Source organism: Agelaius phoeniceus, chromosome 9, assembly GCF_051311805.1.
Source record: "Agelaius phoeniceus isolate bAgePho1 chromosome 9, bAgePho1.hap1, whole genome shotgun sequence".
NCBI lineage: Eukaryota > Metazoa > Chordata > Aves > Passeriformes > Icteridae > Agelaius > Agelaius phoeniceus.
Window position 1 is genome coordinate 20557570 of NC_135273.1, and position 19492 is coordinate 20577061.

Genomic DNA, 19492 nt, shown 5'->3' on the forward strand with positions numbered 1-19492 from the left:
GGCCTTGCAAATAGGTTCAAGTGGTCTTCCTACTGGTTTATTGCAGAGTACCCTGCTTGAGCACTTTCTGAGATCAGTTCAGAGCTGAAACCAGTTTTTCCCTCTCTCAGACATGCTTCTATCCCCTCACACAGTAAAAATTATTGCCTTGGCAAGAAACTTACAATGCATCACTATAGGGTTAACTGCCTTCTACCTTCTACTACTACCCTTGAGTGCAGAGTGCTGAGCTTGGCTAAAAGCTTAAAGGCCATGAATAATATAAGAGAACTCCACTGGGAGGACCCCTAATGCCTCAGAAAGCTTCACTAGATCTCACAGTTCAGTTCTCACTTGCCATATCCTTCATTTCCTTTAAATGCTACAGTCCCAGTGTTAAATGCAGCTCGAACTTGGAGCTCCAACGTTTAGCACCTTCCCAGCAGCAGGCAGCCAGCAGATTACAGAGGCTTCAGGATCAAAGGGGGGCAGGAGGGCTGGGCTCTGCAGCCTCCTGGCTATGCCACCTAGCTCCTCCACCTTCTCAGCCTCTTGTTAATTGCTCCTCAGATTGCACTTTTGCCTTCAGCACTGCGCTATTAATCCTTCATTTAAGCAAAACCCCTTCATCCGCCTTTGAGTTATAGAGAAACCTAACAAATTCAAGAAATCATTTTCATATTTGGAAAATGTACTCTGCTTTCGAGGATGGCTGAAATCCAAGTGAAGTGTTCACCTTGTAACATAACATGGACATCAACCTTACAAGATGGCCCATGAAACATTAAACTTGGGAAATTTGACAATAAAATGATTTGTGGTTACAAGAAAACCCAGACAGGTGCATGCAGGCGAGTCTGAAAGTTATCTGATGAGCCACAAACTTGATACATCACACATCTATGAAATTACATATAGTTCATAATTGAACCATTCCAAATCAAATCAGGAAAACAGAACCAGAATTACAGGAAATACTGGGAATCTCAGGCAAATTGCTTTCAGTGTCTGCACTCAGTTATGCTATCTGTAAAATACAATCAATAAGCATAACCATTAAGGAAATGCAAAACACAGTAGGTTTAATTCTTAAGCAGAAAAAATTAGGCAGGTACTTGTTAGGTCTCGTGTCAGATATCTGCTTTGCACTACACTAGAACTATCACCCAATTTCCAAATACTGAAAAGGCTGGAAAATGGGAGTTGGAAAAGCACATTATAGACAAACAATTTGAACACGGAAAAATCCTTAGATTTGCATATGCACAATTATGATTTGTATTAGCTTCTCCTGCACACATAAACTGAAGTAACAAAATACACAAAAACAAACTGTGAGGACTAAAGGAGGAGTGTCTTAACTCATAGCTATGAAGATGAAGTAACACCACACACGGAAAAAAAAAGTCCTCTGGACTTCAGTATTTGGTTAAGCCTACATGACAGGAGATTTAAGTGATACTGCAAGTAGTCACCAAAGAATAACTAAAGGTAAAGATGAGAAATCACAAGCCTGTGGTTCTAATTTTAAAAGAAAATGAAAGAAAAGAGGATTGAAGGGCACTGATGATTCTAAGACTGGATGAAAGCATTACTTAAAAAGTAGTTTGAAGCTGTGATTTGAAGTCTTTTTATACAGAGAGACCTCCAGAGGGTTAACTCAAACCTTCTTCTGCAAGCTATGGAAACTGAGTTTTGTGTTAGAAACCACTAGACAACTACACTGTGCTCAACACTAAAAGTTGTAATACCAGACATCTGCTGGAATTGTAAAATGTCCTCTAGCTCTTTAAAATGTATAAATTTGCTTTGGCCATTGTATTATCTACACATTTTCCCAATTCATACATGACTGTGTGAAATGCTTTGAAATGAAAGATGCTACGCAAGTGCCAAACGTTACAGCAATACACTAACTTAATTTGGACATGCTCCAGCATCTCATGTCAAGAGTGAGCTCATGTTAGAGTGAGTTCCTTTATTGAGACATCTGCTAGGAAACCAATTTAGCCAAATCAGAGTGTGTGATAATGAGTGCTGTTTAATCAAGACAGTATTAACATAAATTTTAACTTGTGTCAAGTAGCTTAATAGCAAATTACTGAATGTTAAACAGACATGGAATTTTTTACTCTGGTCTTTTAATAAGCAAATTCTTGAGTAAACAAAAATGTACAGTTTCTTCAGTGTGCAGTCAAAAAGAGCTAGATACAACCAATAAGAATTGAAGTGAAGCAATGCAAGCCCTGCAATCATAAACTTATTTTCAATTTTAAAACAGTTCAGTACTGGAATGCTCTTCATCTTTCAACTAAATGTAAGATTTTTAACAGGAGAAGTACATCCAGATGTGCTTACAATGAAAAAGTAATAAAAGGTATTTTTGTTAATTTCTGGTTTTTATATGGATATGACATTTCTGATTTGGACACTTAATCCTGAACAGCTTTTAACATTTTATATGGATAAGCATTATATGGACAAGAGCATTTCTGGCCTCAGAACTGTAAAGATAGCTATAAACAATGTGCCTTTCCAAGATAAACCCAGATCATTTGGTGTCATATACTAGCTGTTTGTTTTCCCAGTTTCACTTACTGTTTGTCAGAGAAAAATAACAAAAAATTCTGCCATCCTGACTCAAAACTGTTAGGCACCAAAATACTGATGGCAAAGAATCACAACACGCATCAAGCAGAGGTCTCTACTGCAAAAGCCATAACACAGTGACAGATATTGCTTAAGATATTCACTCTTAAAGGAACGGAGATTCCCAAATTCAATATTATTACTATAATTGACTTGTCTGAATTTCAAATCATTCCACGATATAGTGGGTTAGTTAGCGTGTTAAAAAGCAGAACAGCACTTACAGCATGAACATGCAGTTCTTAAGAAAGGGAAGAGAAGTAAAGGAAGGAAAAAAAAAAAAAAGAAAAAAAAAATCACAGGGAACAGCTCAGTACCACAAATTGTATGTTCTGCAGGAAAAGATGACAGCTTATTTTTTAGGACAAAGGTACTGGCAAAGAGACAAAATAAAACAGTTGAAAAAAATAAAACAATCGTTTTTAGGGTTGTGTTAGGCACCCATATAAGAGGAAACTTTCTAAACTGGTGAAAAAAGCCAACCCCAAGAAATTGGTATCAAGCCACATGCTTGTGTTCTCACCCACCTTTAAATGGTAAGAAAAGGGGCAGATCTGTGGAATTCTTTCAAAAATGGAAAGCTTCTTAGTCCTCCACACTGTAGCAGATGTTGAGATGGGCATGTGTATTGTTTGAAAGGAAATGTCTCAATACCCCAGCAAGTACCATACCAAGGACATGGCAAAACAGCTACATCCTACTTCAGTGGAACAAGTGAATCTCTTCCCCACAGTGCTAGGACAAACTCTGTGACAAAGAGCAGCACTTTTAACGTGACACGCACACAACAAAGTATCTATGGGCAGGAGACAGAAGAAGGAACACCGTTGTTTTATAGAGCACATGAACACATGCATGAAGTGGATGTGGGTTCTAAATGATTACAAGAGCACATGCAAAGGGCTATGGTGACAGTCACTAATGACCCAGACCTTTCATCTGCAGAACTTAGAAAGAGCTGTGACTTTCAAAACAATCATATTATCAGCACTAAAGCCACAGTTAAGTAAGACTCATTACTTTCACTGTCACTTCATAATTATACTGTCTCTGCCAAGAGTCACACTCTCCCTATCCTACTCCTTCCACTCTTCACCTGTGCAAACCAAAATCTCGGTAGAGAACAAGAGGACCAAGCTTTTCCATGTATCTAATTCTCAAGGCAACAGTCACCTTGAGAGGAGAAAAAAAGGGAAAGTGTGCTGTTGCTGTGGAAACCGTATGAGAGCACAGAAATACTCCTATCAGATCAAATACCTCTTGGAGGACCAGGCACACCACTGAACAGTTACTGCAACTTCCCCCAGCGTGCCTGAAGGGTCAGGACAGGGAACCCAGCCAGGCTGGATGTCTCCAACACCACCCAGATTTCAGATCTGGAATAGCTTTTCAAATGTGAGTTCCATGCTATTCTTGGTGAAAACAACTACCACTGTCTGAAGGCCCTAAACTGAGAAGTGGAGAAATTGCACAGCCTTCTTAAATTCCTGAGAGATGTATTAATACAGAATACAAGATATGGTGGTTAACAGAGAACTGCAGAAATGCCTGGGCCCAATCCAAAGGTTTACAGGCTGAATTCAAAAGCAATGCTGATGAATGGTAGAGAAGAAAATAAACCTACACCCCAGCAGAATTCTTCTGTTCCTTGTTCCCTAAGAAATGAAAGAGAATAAATAAGAATGTGATTGTGTCATTATAGATTACATGATAATTAACACTCAAAAATGCCTAAACTAAGACCATGTGGGTGAACACAATATCAGACTACTCTAATCTGAATGACTGGAATTTAAAATCCCTCATGTATAAACCTATAGTTTTATTCCTCTCTCCATTCCCTTTGAGGTCCCTTAACTGAACTACTACATGAACAGCAAGACTGCAAGAGTCTAATGCAAATCAGAGAGAGCAATGTAGTTAAAAACAGTGTTAATGAGAACACCATTGACACAAAAGCCCTCTAGGTTTTCAAGAAGTGAGAAATTGCCAGGTGTCAGTATCCAAACTCCTGGTATTACCGAAGATTAGTGAAACCAGCAATCTGAAGCAATTTGATAGTCTAAACCACTGATTTTATGAGGACATTTTAAACACCAGACAAAGAGAACAGGGAATTGGAACAGGTTATAAATTTGTTTATAAACACTGCAATGCTACCAGACATTAATCCCCACAACTGCATCTTCTACCTTCCCTTCTCATCCCTGCAAAACATCTCATATTAAAAGAAACTAGACCATTGGCAAGCTAGAATAATGATTTATTTCACAAGGGTGTTGTGAAGCTTAATTCATGTTTGTAAAGCCCTTTGTATTATGCCTTTCATCTACTGTGGGAACCTCACAGTATTATCAATAAGGTCTTTCCTACAGTAGAAGGGCTTTGCTAAAATAGCTATACTAGTAAATCTGCCTAGTCAAGATGTGGTTTACACAGGCAAAAAAGTTATTTTGACAGAACAGCTAATACCAGTTCCCTGAAAAAAACATGCTAAACTAGCAGAAGCACACTTTTGGTGGTATCTAACTGAATCTAGCATAGGATATTGTATATCAACTAAGGGTGATTTCTGCACAATCTTAACAAAACAGTTACGCTGAAAAATCCTGAGAGCAACATGATTTGGAGAGTGCAAATGAAGGGTAAGTATTTCCTACTTCCACACTACCAAGCATCTGTGCTCATTTATTCGTGTGAACAAGCTAGAAGCAAAGTCCCTGGAAACAGATCCCATTAGCAAAAAATGCATATGACATTACTATTTTATCCAAAATAATTGAAGGAATAAAGATAAAGCCACAGTCAGATATATTCTGCCAAACAGAAAAGGAACAGAGGATTAACAGCACTAGAATGAATGCCTAGAAACTACTTACACAACTGCAAAGAACAAAGACTGTGGTACAAGAAATTAATTCATGGGCTAGTTCTTTGAACTGTGCTGTTATTATTATTTTCCATTCAAACCCCCAGTTTTCTCACTCAAGTTTAAAACAAGACTAAACATCCAACTGTTATTTGTTTCCTAATGGAGAGGCACCATTTATGCCAGGTTCCCAAATGACTACTTGCCATTTTTCTAGACATGTTTGACCATATTCTGAGCAGCTTAGGGTGGTAGCCTGAAGCTACAGTAGTGCATCTGCATTTGCCTTTCAACATTTCCTCTTCTTGCTAGAAGCCTGTAGCAGATCTTATCATTTAAGGGCTTGCTTAGACAGGGAAAGGCAACTCATCTGTTTCACATCTCTAGAAAGCACTTCTCTGGTAGATACCTGTATTTATTTTAGAAAGGTGTCACTCCATATCCATGCGCAGTACATACAATTTTCCACATCCAACAGACCAAAGTAATGCACTAAAGTGTAAGACTTTGGCAGAGTCAGATTTCAAAACTCTGGTGGGTTACAAATTGGCTAAACATTATTCCACAAACAAATCTGGATCAGACATGTTCGAATCTGGAATAGAGATCAAAATCCAGAGAGAAATTGCCATATTTGACAATATTTATTTTGCATATGAAGGATGGTTTCACAACCAAAATTTAAACAGGTGTATTCAGCTGCTTTCCACTGAAAAGTGAAGCTAACACTACTTTAAAGCAAAACTAACAATCTTCTGCTATTGAGACAAATTCGAAAATACTAACTACTGTAAATTAATCAGTAACTCATTATTTATTGACATAGGACTGTAGAATACACAGCTCACATACCAGCACTACCTGATGTGCTGTTTTATTCCACCTAGGATTCATTTATGTGACCTCCAAAATGATAAGAATAATAATAAGCAGCAATTTATAATTGCTGCATGTTCTTTCAGTCACTGATGCAGCTGCCTATATAGCATAAGAACAACACTGACCTAAGAAAACAGACTTGGCAATTTTGGACTAGGGTTAAAAAGATGAAGGTTCAATCTTTTTGCAGAGTTGCTAAGATACACACCAAAGCTACAGCACCAAAAGGCTGGGACCACTTGCTCCCTAAGCTGCACTTTCATGTCATGAGAGTATTAAAAAAAAAGCTGGATCATGTTTTCTTTTTCCACTGTCATACATTTTGCGTGGACGCAGCTGATCCTAATCAGTGAGAATTTAATATTAACACCTCACATGACATAAAAATTTTTGTCACAGACTGTTTCAAAGACATATGACATTTGACTTTAAGACAAATGTCTAGAAAGACATTTTCCTCATCAGCTCTGTGCCATAGGCCAGACAGTACTCAATTTACTGTACCTACAGCAAAACAACCAGGCAGCCTTACATGCTTTAGAAGGCTTGCATGAAGATGAAGAAGAGACTATAGATGGCCATTAGTTATTACACTTCCAGGTGGAAAAGTTCACTCTTGCCTTTGGGATACTCAGCAGGATAATTTAAAGTTAACCATCTTTCAGGACAAGGCTATCTTGCCCCTCTGTTTCTTCCCATCCAACTCACTTCTCTGCTTTAGCTCTTTCCCATCCATTCTTAAGTGTCAGCTCTCTTGAGCCTTTGATCACACTTGACTGATCCCTGCATTTGTTCCCAGGAGGAGAAGTCATGGGGAACTTGTACATTTCAGCATGTCATCTTCCTGTATGCCGTGGGTCCTGCCTGCACAGCTGCTCCCTTGCTGTGTACGTCCTGGCAGCCAAGTTTGCTAAAGCACTGGAAGCTAAAGCCTAGGAGCAAGTACATAGAGGCTGAGGCCAGGCTTCCCACTGAAAGGTCACCTACTCTGAAACATCCCTCTATCACAGACAGATATCCCACATTTATAATTCTCAAGTTCAAGTACACTTCAAGGCCAGCTTCATTTCTCTTAAGCAAAAATGGAAGACAAGAAATACACTCAGGCTGAGGCTTTTTCCCTCCCAGCTTTCTGGAGTGCTGCAAAGTTTCTGCAGGGGTAGGAATGAAATCTGAAGGGTAGAAACAACAGTTACTCAGCATGATCAGCTGTTCTTTCCTGCACTTAATCACGAAGCCCAACCACAAAAGAAATGCAGTTAAATTATGAGGAGCTCACTTCTATTGAGCCAGCTAAAGCACTCTGAACAGTATGGGAAGACTGAGGGTATACATCTTCATCAAGCCCAAGCCCAAGCTGTTGCTTTTGACCTTCAATGTCCTTTGTGATTTCTGTCCTGAACCACTAAGAATGGGAGAAGGTCTAGGACAGGTAAAAGATTTAGCCAGCAAAGAGCACGTGTATCTCAGTGACAAACTTCCTATTTCTAATAGAATGGCAGATCACCAGCTTTCAGAGCATGCTGGGGCCTCTGTACTCATTATGGGGATGATGGCAGGAAGGATAACTACAGAGGGAAAAAAGATTTAATTTTTTGATATGTAGATTTTGTAGCTCTTGAATAATCCATATAGAAGTAGTTTAGAATTAGCTATAACAGTACCTAAAGATATTTATTTTAACGAAATACACAAGTTGGACAACAACAGGCAGAACTGAAGACATACTAATTTTCCACAGAGGGCTGAAGTACAATCAAAATCCAGAAGTTCTAGCACAGTAAGTATGATTTAAAAAGTCAACGACAAATACATAATGAAATGCTTTCTTTACTCTTTTGCAGTAAAGAAAGCAAAGAAAAAGCAGAACTCTGGGTAGTCAATCAGCCTGCCTAGGAATCCATTTGTGCATGCTATTTCTTTGAATGTAGAACACAGGCTTCAAATGTAGCTGAACTTATTTCATAATTCACATCACCTTTTAACTATAAAGGCAGCATAACAGTCTCTGCTTATGCACAAATAATCTGTGACAAACCATTAGCCCTAATTGACAAAAATACTTTAAGACATAACATTGAGAAAATTAATTGCCTTTTGGTGCCTCAGAAACAGCACAGAATTTCCAACTTCTCTTCATTTTAGTGTATGTCTGTACTTAAATGTAACAGACTTGGGTGCTGTTCTGGTGCTTCTTTCACAAAGGAATAGTCACTTCTCAGCTGAAAATGAGTCTGAAAAAAGTTATCTTAAGATTGAACGCGCAAGACTAAAATGCAGGTTCTTGTTCTTCCTCCACCAAAATGTTAACACTTTCCACACCACTCTTCCAGAAGATTTTACTTATATATTCTTCCATAAGAGATTTTTCTTGAAATAGCTGTAAAACAAACAGTTGAAAAACAAAATGGCATGATGTGTGCTACATGTCTCCCTGCTTTCCAGAGAATGTCAGAGCCAGTGTCTCATACAGAAGAGTATTTCTAAACAAGCAAACCCATGATATCAAAATCTGAAAATGATCTAATAGTAGCTGATCCTAACCTAATTTTAGAACCCTAAGATTTGAAAACACAAACTTAAAAACAAACTCAAAAACAAACCAACACCACAATCCTGGATAAATTTCATATAATAATCTGAATGGTTCTACTGTCTCTTTTGTCACGCTCAAGTTTGCTTTGTTGTTGTTGTTTTCATCTTTCCTTTTAAAACAGCCTCCTGCAGCTCTGAGCTAAAAATCTTCCTGGACTTTCTATGTGACAGCTGCAGTATCTTTGCCATCTGTTTAATTTATATTTGCTAATGCAGCTCCTGCTGTTTTCAACTGACAGGTTTTTTTCTCTCTTATTACCCCCACACGGGAAATCATTGCACTTGCCAAACTTTCTCTGTAGTCTCAGATGTCAAATCAAGTCTGGTGACAAAAGGTGATGAATGAGGCTCCTATACACCTCCCTTTTATGTTTTTTGGGTTGTTTTTGTTGTTATTGTTGGGAGAGCTTCTTAATTATGGAAATTGTAAGGGGTTTTTGTTATTTCTTTAAAGAATAATTATAAGCAAAAAGGAAGCAGTACAGAAACAAAGAGAGCACATCAAGGGAAATCTTATTCCCTTCTCTCAACATAGTAATTCTGTAGAAAGGTTGAGGCTGGGGGATCTCCAAGATACTCTCTAAAGCAGATTATCCATTATCCATTTCATATTCAGTCACTGAAGTCCTGATTCAATCTCTTCAGTCATTTATGGTCACCTACCAAGCTCAGGGTTTGTCTGAGTACTGAATTTCCCTCACTTGCAACCAACATGCTTCCTAACTTTTCTGGAGTGCTCTGGATCTCAGAAGTATTCAGAAGTCAAAGGCAAGTGATGGAGCCCCATGGTTCAGCATGTTGCAATGCCAGTACTTGCTGCCATCCTCTAAAACCTCCTGCAGGAAGGTGCAGTGCCCACACTCCCTGTGCTGTTCAGAGACACTGGATAAAAGGACCAACTGACTCCTGAAACAGCTGTCAGCCTTATACAGCAAGCACAGATGTTACTGTCCCTGCAACTCCCCTGGGCCATGGTAACAAGAAGATTAAAGAGTCTTTCACTGCTGAAAAGTAACATCAGGTTTAACACCAAACTTTGCAATGTAACACAGATACCCTCATCCTGTGTAAAACTGCATCCACTGAATCCCAGTGAGCTCTGCAATACCTGCCTGAGGTGATGCAACACTCCTCTGCCACAAGGAGCACATTGCAGTGGCCAGCCCCAGCCCAGAGACAGGTAGTCACATTAAACACAAAGAAATCACGCCCAGAAAGTGTGACCACTCTTCCTTTCCAAATTTCCCCTTTCAAAACAACTTTAACTGGAGAGATGCATAGAAACGTGAAATGAGCAGTTGCCAAAGGGCTGGAAGATGTGTGCCAGAGAGAGAGCCCTGCAGAGTAGCTGAGAAATGTTAGCAGGGATACATGTTTGAGGGAATACTTGGGAGACAAGAAGTCATAATCTCTTATTACTACTGTTCCCAAAAGTTGATGATGAGAAAATAAATACAGTGTTCTGAAACAGTAGAGATTGCTCCAGCTCCCAACATCAAAGCCACCCATTGGACTGAACTTGTGACAGCTCCCTATCTTGAGCAGAATCATCCCATGAGCTCTGGAGGATAAAATCACTTGAAGCAAAATGAACGATTCTGCTTGTGAAAGTACAGCAAGCTAAGTGCCAAAAATAACTACAGGTGCACTCTGGAGAAGGTTACTGCTTCATATTCATATCCCCTGAACATCATCATACTCAGGTACACCTTGCATGATTGTACTACAAAAATTTGATCTTTGAAGAGCATACTGGACAAAACAGAAAAGCTAAAAAGAAAAACCCTTAGACCTAATATACTGATAGCTACAGCATACATGAGGACATTATATATACTTTCCTACCCAGGGGATTCTGCACAAGAGACAGACAAGTAAACTCTTAATTTGCAATCTGTATCTCAGTATTTTGATCTGAAAATATATATGTATGTATATGGATATGCTGATGTGTGCAAATGCTAATGTACTTCACTACAGTACTATGATAAGGTATATAGGCTAGATACTCAGCACAAATTCTAACACTTGTATAACTCAGTGCCAATACCAATAGGGGAAAAAAAGTAATTTCTAAGAGTATACAGGCCTGAATACCTAAAGAGTCACTACTCAGCTTCATTACTTGTACTTTATGACATTTCGAAAGTAACACAATAAAGAAAGTGTAAAGATTAAATGAGAACTAACACTTTATTCTTACCTTGGTCTGACACCACTTGACAGAGCCTTCCACAGAGCACCAAGCATACTAACTTGGCTTTCCACTGTCCAAGAACGGGGGGGATGGGAATAGCCAGATAACCAGAAAACCTGAACACACTGCTGCAAAAAGGCCAACGCCTTGGGCCCTTGCACCATGTTGTGCAGCACTCCAAGTTCTGGGACAATTCAGCTGAGGTACAAAGGCAGCCCCATAAGAAACCCCACCTGACGAATCTCTCAAAGCAGAAGGGATCACAGTAGATACATGGTACTCTTTCACCAGTTATCCCTCCTGAAACTGCTGCTATCATCAGCTCCACAGCTCTAAGTCTTGCAGAGCCAGAGCTTTAGTCTATATCTGTGAGTTGTGGAGCCAGATGGCTCCTGAATGCTCCTCCAGCACCTTCAAAGCCAGCTTCCCAGCATCCCATGTTTCAGAAGCATAAACAGAGACATCAGCAGTAGCTCTGAGCAAAGTTGGTGAGGGTTCAGCAGGTGAACTAGCTCAGGGTCTGAGCCACACAAACCTATGTACTGCTTCCAGGTCTGAGCCCAGGATTTCAGTATGGATAACTTGTCACCTGAATAATGCATCCGTGCAGAAAAAAAGCAAATTTCTGTGTCTACAAAGTCATTCTAAGGTCAAAAATTAACCTATCGAGCTAACAAAGGTTATTTGCAAGATGTCCTATACAGTGTTTAAAATCCTGTCCTATAAAGCTTTGCCTGAGTATATTTCTCATCACTTGCCAGCATCCTCAGGCATTCCCCAAGACCCACTTCTGCAAAGAGTACATAAAGATTATACCTTCAAGGAAATCCAACTTAATTCTCTAGGCTGTCCCATATATGCAAGCAATGTACTGGGTTAAGCATGACTGTCCATGCCTAGACAGTATTTCAAAACCAAGCCACTACAGACATTAATACTCACTACCCTAAACTGTAACTCTGAGCTCTAACAAGAAGCTCAGAGCCTTCCCCAAGATGTTAATGCTAGCTTACTTTAAGTAGAGATGCAACAGCCTTCAACAAACTTCAACAAATTTTAAAGTTTCACCTTCCAGAAAAATGAATTTTGTTGTTTATCTGCACTTTAAGTGTCAGATTTAAAATGAAAAGGCAAGTACAGCTGCTCACAGCTGATAAGGCCTCATGCTTCTGGCATTTATTTATATCCATGATCCAGAGTAACAAACCCATGTACTTTAAACAACTGAAGCAACTCTTGGATAAAATATGGAAATAGGAAGATGGAACTAGAAGCAACCTCTTTTACTGTATAAATCCACTTATTCACCATAAATCAAGAAAAAACACTTTTGGATGAAGGCAATAAAAGAGCCATAATGTCTGAGAAGATCAACTGCCAAGGTAGAGTGTCTCAACAACAATTTCCAAGTTAGGGCACAAGAGCAGCTCCTGATGACATCTTGTTGGTTCTCATCTGAACAAGGGGCCAGCAACCCTGCCAATGCAGTTAATGTTTTCTGGCTGAGGTCACTAACATCTGGTTTGTGTACAGGCAGCTTCTGCTGCTCAGTGCTGCACAGGAACAGAGGCATCACAGGATGTCACAGGGCAGCACAGGTTTGGTGTTTGTGATTAACCTCAAGCAATGCCTGATTTGTGGGGTTGCAAAACACAGATGGAAACTCAAGTTTAAGATTCCATGAAATAGGAAGAGGTATGGGGCAAAGTCCTAAAAGAGAGCAAATAATGAGAGAAGACAGAAGAGGATGGAACAGAAGTGTGCTTCCACCCATGGCTGTTCCAGCTTGGCCCAGGTTGACCTGGCTCCTGCAGATGATACCCAGCCCAACTGAGTCTGAAAACTCCCAACTCAGTACACACAGCCATTACACTACATCAAGATACTGCTTATGTACTGCAGCTTGTCTGTACTCATCTGCAATATAATACTGGGTTAGGCTGTACTCAGTTATCCAAAAGTGGAGGGTTAAGAACTTCAGGGTACAGCTCTGCAAGGAGCATAAAGCAATTTTAGTGGCTGCCAGCAAAAGAGGTGGACCCACATCCCCAGCTATTTATAGCACACTCATCCAAATAATTAATTCACCAAAGATTTGTTATCAATCAGACTTATGAGCTTATAAAATGCACCCTACAACTCCCTGACTGCAGGAGCTGAAGACAGGAATGCTGTAACTGTGGCAGATGAGAGTAACACTGAGCTCTCCTGGAGAAGCACAGTTTGAGATGACCTCTCACAAAACAGTATCTTTATTATTCAGACTAAAGGGAAAGGCAGGAGATAAAAAGGCTGGCTAAAGAATGCCCTAATCCATTAGACAATCATTTTTCATGTGCGTGTCTTGTCCTATACCTCAAGAATCACTATGGAACTGAAACAGTGGTTATTTCCATATAAACTTCTAAACTCTAAACTGACGACAAATTTTGAACATGTTCTAGTAGTCAAAACCCTGAACCAGACTGAAACACAACAGCATTTTCAAGACCTCTCCCTAGTGTGCCCTCCTGTTTGTTCTATAGTATCTCTCTGCTATGAAAAAGGTTAACTTTCAGTTAAAACAGCAGCCAATACTCAGTTCAGATATCCCTTCCCCTGCTTCTCTCCTACCATTTTGCCCTGCTGATAGTATAACAATCCAGTATCACAGCCAGGGAAGAGCACTGCAGAGCCAACAGAAGATAACCAGACTGGCTGGAGAGGGATGTACTGGAGTCAAGTGCTACAGCTCTGGAACAAGACTAAAGGAGAGGATTCCACAGGGACAAATCTGAAAGAGCCAGCAACTGGCTGTGAGACACATGCGACACAAATCCACTGAAATACAAGGGGCATCTCTCATGTTGCACCCAAATTTGACTCAATCTCACAACAGTTTGCTATTCTTGGTCTTCACAGTAAACTGACATCAACACTTAATCAGAAATCCAAGGCTAGAGAAAATAATATTTACATTACAGAGATCAATCCCACTTCTTGTCATGCCTTCTGTGCTTTATTTTGTTTTGCAGTTTTTCATTTGAATTTTGTGTTCCAAATTTGGGTTATGGCCAAGACAACAGGAACTTCAATTGCTATGCGTAATATAAAGTAAATAAAATAAATTTAAAATTCTTATCTCTGAGAAGCAAATGCTCTTAGATATCATTAGATAATGCCAGCATCAACACTATGTGCCTGATGCTTAGGCACAAAAAAATGAAAATCTGTCTCAGACACTGACCATGTTAGTTTTAAGTATGAGGTATGCCATATGCAACAAAGTGACTTGGACATGGATAACAGGCAAAAGCAAGTATGTCAGTACCTGAAATTGTCTTTTTTTTTTTTTTGCAGTCAAAACCTCACAACTATTAATAATTATTCAAATGTCACCATCCTTGATGAGCACTAATACTGCACATCTGAGTCTTTCAGCTAGCAGCTCCATGGTTTGTGAAGCAGCCTCTCAGCCAGGTGAGGGGAAATGATAGCCTGTTGTGCTGATCTAGCACTGAAACACATTCCATCCACCTGAAAATTGTTCTTTTACAACCAGTGCTCTCAGTACACTAGAAAATAGTTTAGATACCTGATGATTTAGATTTTAATGTTCTCACCGTGGATATAGCCATCAAAATTCCCACTGCCTCTCATTCCTCACACACTTAATATGCTGATTTAATTATATGCCTGTAATTCAGTTTACATTTTACAGGAGGCAAAAGGTAAGGAGATTCCAGTAAAAGACACTTGAGATAACAGAATGAGTTACTGGAGAGCACAATGTTCGTTCTTTGCATATGTACCAGCCTATTATAAAGGGCTTAAAAATTCACTCAAACAGAACAGGTAGGAAGCCTTGGCAAAAGCTAAGCTAAAATTAATTTTGCAGATTTTAAGGTTATAAAGGTAACTTACAAGGTACAAATCAGTGAAGAGCTGTCTGTGTAAATCCATGGACAGATAGCTTCAGTCTGCTGCTCAATCAGGTTTTTCTGCCCAGCGGCCCTGAACAAAGCTTTGCCTACACTCACTGACTGGGGCACCAGGCAGCAGGGACAGGAGTGGAGCTGAAGCAAATGAGGTCAGTTCCATGCTGCACTGCCTGGGAAAGCAATGGAGGGAAACTCAGGCACTGATCACTAAGGAAAAGCTGAAATAAAACATCTAGCAAGCAGAAAGAGGTTTAGAGATGGATTGTTCTACAGCTGCCCACATTTAAATAGCAAGGACAAGATAAAAAAATTCCAAGCTCCTGCTACCATTAAGATAAAAAAGGAAGACAGGAAAAAGGAATCAAACAACTCTGAATCTAAAAAGAGTGGGACATGAGAATTTTTCCAAGAATAATTTAACAAAAGACCAGATGGAATGAAGCAGCGATATGTCCTAATTACAAGTTTATTATGTCAGCCTCAGAGAAAACATAAAAATCAAAAGACCCCAATCAAGTAAAGGTCAATCTTGGTGATGGGAAAAGGAGGAATTTCAGAAGGCAAAGTGAATTTAAATACAACCATGTTAAAAACTGGAAGATCTTTTTTCAGAGATTGAATCCTGTCAGTAATACTCAGAAAAATTTTTGACAATCTCTAAAATTATTAGCATAACAATCCTCACAGAGTATGAGAGAAAGATTTGGGATTTTATCTCATGCAAATCCATAAGCTGCTACGAGTATATGTTTTTCATAAAGAAGATAATACTAAATCAAAAAACTCCAGCAGGTTAACAGAATAAATGGAAATACACATGTAAGCTTTGATGCTGATGTTGTTGCTGCTTACTCAAAATCACCAGTTTAAAACAGATGCTCACTCTTTCCCCATCCCTTACAAATGGTAACATGAAGCTGAGTTCCTATCAGGAACCTAATCCCAAACTACATTCTCTCTCTCAATGGACTTCCCCTTTTTTCCTCTCTGTAACACTTTACCTCAACTCCACCCAACATGTGTGATTTATTTATGATAGAAAAAAAGCTGCTACATTGGTGTATTTTTGAAAATCTATTTTTTTCTGCAGTAGCCTAGCCAACCAGGAAATCAAAGCCCTAGATATGATAATATATTATTTTGTATGACTGAAGGTCACAGGCAGTCAAATCCTCTGTGTGCACATCTCTCTAGGAAATCCTGATCTCTGGGAACAAAAATACTACTACAATCTCTAGAATAAACTACTTGAGGGACTGGATGGTATGTGTTCAGATGTATTTCAAATACATGTATTTATTTTGTATGTATTGACATACACACATGCCCTTCTGATGCAGGAGTTAAAAATTCCCAAACAGCTAACATAGCAGCATTTGGAAGTGGCTTGCACAACAGGAAAAGCAATTGCACAGTAGGAAAACTCCAGCAGGGAGACAACAATCCAACAACAAACAGGACATAAAGCATCAAACGGAAAGTGAACTCGTGAGGAGCTAAGATCTCTTGAGGATGCCAAAGCTGTTGGTGGTAGTGTGAAGAGATGTATTGGTTAGCAACCTTAGGAATACACAGAAGACGTGGAAATATTTATCAGTGCAAGGTGCTGAAAAGATGCATTGAAACAAAGTTCACAGTCACTTATCAAACACAGCACTTCAAAATCACCCAGGACAAATTTTCACATATGATCTCAAAAATACTGAAACACCACCCATTAAGGTATACCACCAGTATTAATTCTTTTGCTGGTACAGTCCTGACACAGCAGGTTTTAGCAGAAAACTCACAGAAATATCTTCTCTCAACAATTATATGTTTGTGAAATGCTTCTACTTGGAAGCAATGTCAAAATTTAAAGTCATAACATTTACTTCCAGATGCACAAGTCACACATCTATTAAATAATGCCAGGTATACACTTCTCCCAAGCCATCACTACAAAGTGCTCATCAGTCAAAACAACCCTTTCTTTAAAAAGGACAGGCTTAAGCCTTTCAGCATAGGCTAAACATTTTTTTGATACCCTCTAAAACTACAGTTATCTGTATGAAAAGTAATAAATAACAACAAAACAAATGTTTTCGGTATAATTTTACAGAGCTATAATTTTAATTTTTCTGCTTTGCAGCTCCATTTCTTGCATGTCAACAATAGCCTCAAACTCATATTTCAACCCCGGGCCTGTCAATATCCACAATATTTGTTATTAAAAGGTGCCTTATTCAGAAAGCTGTTTTGACACTGCACTACTGATGCCCCATGTATGCAGTCAGCTCATACAGGGACTACTGGAACCCCACTAAACACAGAGACCCCTGCTAACTTCAGCATCACAGCCAGGAAACCACCCAAGTCAGACTGCAGCAAAGAAATTCCATTTCTGATGTGATGTGGACACAAATAAAGAAGTATATATGAGAGGAACAGATTATGCCAGAGCATTTATTGTATTCATTCATTCCTTACCTTTCCCTTTACACTGCAGAGGTTACTTCACCCCTTGAAACACAGTCATAAGCAGCAACAGGTTTCACATATGAATTCTTTTTTCCCTGGGTGCTCTGGGGAAGCAAGAACATTCACTCAAGTGAGCATTCATTCCTCAGCTTGTGGACAAGGCTCTGCACCGAAGCCCTTAAGACCTTCTCACGGCTGCTGATTTCATCCACCAAGTGAAAGAGCATCTCAGCAGGACACTGCCAGCCTCCTTTTCAGCTCCCACTCACTGATTGCCAGTCTCTGGCAAGTGAAATGTCAAGAAACAGGCAGGGGCGGTGTTTGGAGAAGGAGGGATAAGAGATTCTCACCATCCATCAACCTCAAAACCTATTCAGCCGACAACTTGAATGGAACAGGCATTTCATTCTCCATGGTAACAAGAGATGGAAGGAGGCTGAGGAAAAAAAGGAGAGAGTACAGACCCGGGAAAATCCAATGTTGAAGATGCAGGGAAACTTGCAAACTTTGCAATTTCTCTCTGCTGTACAAGTTGCATGCAGAAGAGAGAAAAGCCCTTTCCTTGCCTGCAGTCTGAGACAAGCCGTGGCCACGGTGAGGTGTCTTTTCTCCAGGCAGCGTATTGATGTAGGGAGAGGAAATCCCTTATCCTGCGCCAGTCCTACCCAGAGGAAAGACAAATGCCTTCTGAACACTGGAAATTTGGGAAAAATGCAGATTATTGCCCCCCCAGAAAAAAGAACTGCCTGAAAGGGAAAGATACTGTCATTCCTTGTACAGTACTTGTCTACAGATCAAAGCCACTGATGCCAATTCAGTCTGTGTGCCAGCGCTGACCACAAACCAGAGTGGAGGATTAACATCACTCTGCTTTTCATCTTACATGGAAGAAAATGTTTGTTACTTCTGTTATGCCAAACAACTTAGATGCAGAGATAAAAACAAGGAATTTATTTATTCTTTTCCAAGGCACACCAAAACGAAGCATGGAAGCAGACAAACTTAAAATTCGGGCGGCACCTTTGCCAGCCTCAAGGGATCTCATGGTAAGTCAGTTCTTATTAACATTTCAGGTCTGGCCATCTTCTGAACTTTTTTTCCTGCTATTTTACATTCATAACTTGAGCTGTCACAGCCAGAATGTGCACAACAGGGAAATTACATTTGGATTCATGCACGTTTGTGTTCCAAGCTGGCCCCATGCAGCTACTGAAAAGTCTCTGGCTAAAGTACTTATGCAAGATAACCCAACAAAGGACTGAAAAGCTCTGCAAATCCTGGCTGCTGCCATCTTATTTTTTCTCAGTTTTGTACACTGATTCTTTCCTGAAGAACACATTTAAATCTCTCTCCCCCATCCAAATCCCCCACCTCTCAATTTGGAGTTTGTTCTCACTTTTATATTGCATATGGGACATGCTGTTGGTGTGACACTTTTTTTTAAACTTATATTATTATCTCTATACAGAGAGCTTTTTGTTAAAGATGACCTGCAGAGTTTAGTTTTTTCAGTAGTCCATATGTATAAACAAATATGCTTCAGATCATAGTTTTTTAAAAACTATGAATTTTTCTTCATTGTACTAATTTGAATTTTGGATAGACAACTTTCAATTTCTTACATAGATCTTTACCATTCATGACATTGCAACCCATAAGGCATGTTAATACACAATCCTGCCCAGTGAATTTCAGCCTTTATTCTCACTAATCATTTCAAAGCCACCTGAATACATTCTTGCTTTTGAAAATCACTTTCCTCCTCTGAAAAAAAATTGTTTTATTTTCTCCTTTGTCTTCCATGACTGACCAAAACAGAACCTCAGCAGGAACAATCTTACAGTCACTTGCTACTTGTTCTCCAACTTATCTTCCCGAGACCGTCCTTTCTTTAGGCAAAGGAGGGCACATTTACCTTTTGAAATTTACTTCAGGTCCATGGCT

General features: G+C 39.5%; 1 protein-coding gene across 3 annotated transcripts in view; it reads right to left on the reverse strand.

Moving 5' to 3' along the window:
* Positions 1-19492, reverse strand: part of NDST2 (N-deacetylase and N-sulfotransferase 2) — a 123722-nt gene that overhangs the window by 68341 nt on the left and 35889 nt on the right. Inside the window, exon 1 of one of the 3 annotated variants that reach the window (XM_077183220.1) lies at positions 17558-17816. The exons of the other annotated variants lie outside the window; for them this stretch is intronic. The gene's annotated coding sequence lies outside the window, so the exon portion shown is untranslated. Of the gene's footprint in view, positions 1-17557; positions 17817-19492 lie in introns of those variants that run through there. 3 annotated transcript variants of the gene reach the window in all.